Source organism: Monomorium pharaonis, chromosome 4 (assembly GCF_013373865.1).
Source record: "Monomorium pharaonis isolate MP-MQ-018 chromosome 4, ASM1337386v2, whole genome shotgun sequence".
Classification (NCBI taxonomy): Eukaryota; Metazoa; Arthropoda; class Insecta; order Hymenoptera; family Formicidae; genus Monomorium; species Monomorium pharaonis.
Window position 1 is genome coordinate 15,107,577 of NC_050470.1, and position 5,254 is coordinate 15,112,830.

At 28.9% G+C, this 5,254-nt stretch overlaps 1 long non-coding RNA gene across 2 annotated transcripts; it reads right to left on the reverse strand.

Moving 5' to 3' along the window:
* Positions 1 to 1,153: 1,153 nt before the first annotated feature.
* On the reverse strand, positions 1,154 to 3,471 carry LOC105827840. Of its 2 annotated transcripts, XR_004962997.1 has the most exons (4): positions 2,428 to 3,471; positions 2,155 to 2,315; positions 1,926 to 2,056; positions 1,154 to 1,791 (listed from the first exon to the last, which is right to left on the reverse strand). It is a non-coding gene; the product is annotated as an uncharacterized LOC105827840 (long non-coding RNA). The 2 variants fall into 2 exon arrangements; XR_004962996.1 differs by having other exon boundaries at positions 2,155 to 3,471.
* Positions 3,472 to 5,254: the final 1,783 nt, after the last annotated feature.

A 5,254-nucleotide genomic window follows, 5' to 3' on the forward strand; every position in this document is an offset into this window, starting at 1 on the left:
CAATACCATTATTGAATAAGAAGTTTAACTCTTTAATGAAGATTCTGAATGTTCGCTTATTAATACGATGAATGGTGTTAAAAAACAAAGCTAAAAATATATTATCCAAAGAACTTTAAAATTCTGAGGGAAGGCATTTTATTTTTACATAGACAGCACCAAGTTTGGCACTATGAGAACCAATTTCTTTGTCAACTTCAAAATCATCATAAAATACAAACAGAGGAATCATAAGCTTATCACCAAATAAATTCTTTTTTTTCTGCCAATGAAATCCGTGAATGTAGTCAGCGCATAAACTTTCACATGAATGTTTCCGTAGAACATTCATAATTACATTAAACACATTTGGTAGCTTTAAAAACACTTTCAAAACTTTTCTTAGAGGTACAAATTGTCCTTTAGCATCGTTAATCTCAATAAGTACTGTGCCATTCACTTTTTTGGTAAATGTATCTGGAGCAATTATATAATCCTCAGACGCAATATAAAACCCAATTTTTTTTAAAAACTGTATTCTTAAGTACTCTAAATGTAAACCTTCAAATGGATTTTTTAATACATTGAGCTTAGAACAAATGTCATCGATAATGTTTGGGTCAACATTTTGTTTGTGAAGTATGGCTGTAATATCAGCAGATAGCAGAGACACATTAGTGAATAAAAAATCTGTAGTATCTTCTACATAATCTTGAACCATTTTACGAGGACCAGGTTTACTATAGAGTCTTCCTATTAGCGTAGAAGCATAAGTTCTGATTACAGTTTTTAAACAGATTTGACTAATTGGAAATTCACCATAGGAATTGTGCGTAGATGGAGAAACTTGTCATCTCTGCCTTCATTAGTATTAAGTTCGCTATTAACATATGAACTGTCACCAGACAGAACAGTAGAATCATCAAATACTATCTCCTGAACATTTGTATCATTTGATAAAGGAAGAGATGATAATGGAACCTCATTGAACACAGAATCGAAAACATTCTGAGTAGGTAAACAAACAGTGGAACTTATTAAAATGACGTCTAAAAACACTCCAGTTAGAACATTGTTGATAACATCCAACATGAGCACATTTGAAAATACTATGTTTATCGTCAAGTTTATGAATAAGTTTTAAATGTCTGTGTAACAAATTAATGCTACATAATTCAATTGCACATATAAAACAGGACGGCATTTTAATAGATTATAAAATTATATAACTTATGACAATAGTAAATAAAATTTTCACATGTAACCTACGTCACATAAAAAAACTAAGTTCAATTACATTGGAAGCCATTGACAGCAATACGAAGTCCAAATATAAATATAAGTAAACTCGTAGTAACTTTTGACTTAAAACTAAAATACTCATATCAGTACAAACAAAACAGAACTTGAAAATGCTTGCATATTTCAATATAAACTATAATATTTACAATGCGATAATAAAACAGTCTTATATCCTATTTACGAAATTTTTTTAATAATCTTGGAAGTTGAGCATCAGATTTCCATTCGTCAAATGGAGTTGTTAACTCATACAGTTCTTTTTGAATAAGTCTCCACAAACGGTAACTCTCTGGAGAGTTACCGTTCAAGATGAGCTGCACGAATGATCTTAAAGCACAGATCCAAGGCTCTTTGTGGTGATTGAGAAACAAATTTGATCTCTGTATCCACAATTACGTATCTATATCATTTACAGATGATCCACATACAGCAACATATGGCTGCACGGTAATGCCCTAATACGCTAATTTTTTTTCTTTCTTGCACAAAGGATAGACGTTTTCCAACATTCTACAAGCAAAACAGAAATATAATCAACATTAGAAAAGAAGATAAGAAACTTTTTAAATTTAATCAAATGCTGTAAATATATTTTTTTGAAACAAAAAATATGTGTAAGCATATTTGCTTTGTAGGATAAATACTTCAATGTGTGAAATAACTCCCTCCTGAATTTCTGCAAGGGGCAGTCTCCATGTTTTATTACCACTAGATTGTCGGGTTACGACAGTATCCAAGTAGCACAGTGACAATAATGCCACCCAATTTTTTATTTCTGTTAAAATATAAAACTTTATTTATAGTATAAAAGCAAAATATTACTTCTACAACATAATGTATTCTTTCCTGAAAGTAAAAATAAGACAACATTACCATCTGAAACCCCTTCTTCCGATATCAATAACAAATTATCTTTCACAGCATCACATTTACTTTCTTCATTGTTAAGAGCTTGTATAATACGCTCACAAAAACTGTCAAAAAAGCTGTAGGTTTTAAGTTTTTGCTCAGGATATAGTAAATCAAATTTGAAACTAAAACAAAAAATACCTATATAGAAGCACCAATTTATCATGTGATAAAATCCAGATTAATAAATAATAATTATAATCAATAATAGAGATCAATAATATTTATAATATTAACCAAAGTATATCCACATTTTTCTCTGGATATTGAGAGCTGGATATTTGTTCATGTAAGTTGAGACATTTTCCAACTCTTTCTTGTCCTGCCTTGCTTGTGTGGTTTCCAAAATTGCACTACTTTTGAACTTGCCTGTACCACTGGCTTTTCCCTTATCACTTCTTTTATTTTGGTTCGCAACTCGAGATTTTATATGTAACTCTGTAACTCTATGTTTAGAAGTGTCGATCCAATATTCTACTGTGGACCAGGGCTCAGTGTTTTCCTCAAGTAACTTAAGCTTGGCTTGTAGAGCATCATGCACTGACAAAAAAATCACGAAATAAAGTACAAAAGTAGAATAAAACAATTGAGAACCTTTAAATAAACTATAAAAGTACAAACAACAAGGAAAAACGCCAAATATTTGTGTCCATTTTGTATATTCTTACTAAAGAAAGAAATGCAAATAGAGGCAACATAACTAACCTTCTAAATTATCTTCAATGTCAGATTCATTTTTCTTTTCAGTAATGACACCAAGTGCTTTAAACTCCTTTCAAACAGAATAATACTTTGTTACTAATTTTCCTTTGGCCACAAATTTTTGTCCATCATTGTTTTTATATGGAATAAAATACAATTCCTGCCAAGAGAAAATCAACATTAATACAAAATTCATGTAATAAAATAAAGTTTATCACATATTTAGTAATAAAAGCTTGCTAAAATTTTGCCTTACACTATCCTCTTCAGGAAATATAAACTGTATTGCTTGTACAAGTTCAGCAAAACATGTACTTGAAATCCTGAAGATAAAGAAATACAAAAATTTAAAGAAAGAGAAAAATTTCTAACAATTAAAAAATTATAATAAATGTAAGAGAACTAAGTAAGTAAAAATTATAAAATTATTGACAAGTATGTTTACTTTTCAGATCTGCTCAATTCATCTTCAATAATAATTTCTGTTAGTTTGTTTCTATCTTTATCTTGCTTGAAACAAGGGTTTTGCTTTGCCCGTTGTAATATGCATCTACCGGAGGCTGATTTAGATAAAAGAAGTCGAAGTTGCTGAAAGGAAGGGTAAATTTTATGGAAATGATAAACTATATGCCACATTTAAAACTTTACAATATAGAAGCACACTTAAGAAACATCAAATTGATAACTTACCTCACCTCGCATTAGAGTCATTGATCTCTCGACTCCTTTTTGTTGAAGTATATTGTATAATTTTCGTCGGCCTTAGCACTTCTTCCGATAATGGCAAACTTACAGAAGTACTCTACACATTCCATTTTTAATTTATTTTTACACATTGCATTTTGAAGGTAAACTTCTGTAAATTTATTATATAAAAATAAGTATCAAATTATTCTTACTAGTTCAGGTAAAAGAGAAGTGGTAATCTCGTTTTTAATACTGTTAGATATTATGTTATCCTAAAAACAAAAAAAGATAAAAATTTAAAAGTAAAGAAATACAGTAAAGTAAAGGAATATTTTTATATTAAAAAAATATTTTGCATTAATCTTTCGGACGATAACAAATGTACAGTTGAAAAAATGTTTTTTTTTATATGAGACAAAATGTCATAACATACTTACTAGTTCCGATGCATCAGAGACACTTTTATTATTATCTTGACATAATTTTGTGGGATCATTATTCTTATTCTAAAACATAGAAAAAAGAGAAAAAATTGAAAGCAAAAATATTTCATTGGACAAACATTTCATGTATATCTCAAGAGCAAAGAGGATAAACTTAGATTTGAAATGTACTAGTAGATTAAAAACAAAACATATGATCACTGTCTTAAGCAGGAAACAGATTCCTGCATAGCGCATAATGCATAATACGTATGAAAATGAACCAATGAGAGCTAGTGTGAAGTTATTTCCATCATGAAGATAAAGATAAAGAACTCTGAATGTCGTCATTTTCTTATGTTTCTGCATTATGCGCTTATACAGATATGTGTTTCCCATTTCCCGGGAAAAAAAGTATATATCTAATTATATATAATTTTGTATAACTTTGTAGATTTAATTATGTATGGATTTTGACCTGATCTAATTAGATCTAATTAGATCTACAAAGTTATACAAAATTATATATAATTAGATATATACATTTTTTCCCGGGCAGAGAGAAAAGTTTTTTCGGATTTAATAAATTTTCTTAAAAAGGATTACCAAAGCTAAAATTTAGCCATGACAGCTAAGATGTGTCTTTAAGACGTAATAAAAAATACATATGTCCCGAAAGCTTACTACGATAGCATAGGCTGATCCGGTTTTTGTCACCGTGGGTGGTCTGCTTATGTAGCCTTTGGAGTGTAAATTGCATTAGAAAAAAGGTGCCGCGTGCGTCGCCTAGCGGCAATCCGGGAACTACATACTTTTTAAATTTACATAATATAGAATGTTAGGAATTTAATTACATTTACCATAATTGTGATTGCATTTATTATATAAAAATGGTTAATTCAATTGACTATTTCTATTTGATATTCTACTATATTATTATTTTAAATTATTATAATATAACAATATTAGTACATTATTTCTATTATAATTTATAGTAAAATTTTTACCCTGTTTGGTACAACTATACATATATGGTTATTTACACTAACATTATAGCAATAATAACTATAAAAATAATATTTGCAACTATAATTATTTTACTATGCAATTATAATTGCAAATAGACACTATTCTCTCAGTATATGCACACATAATTAGATATAATTATATGTTTTTAAATACAATTAGATCAAATTTTTTATGGGTCCCATTTAATGGATCCCATTTTTGTGGTAAATATGGTAAATTAAAAT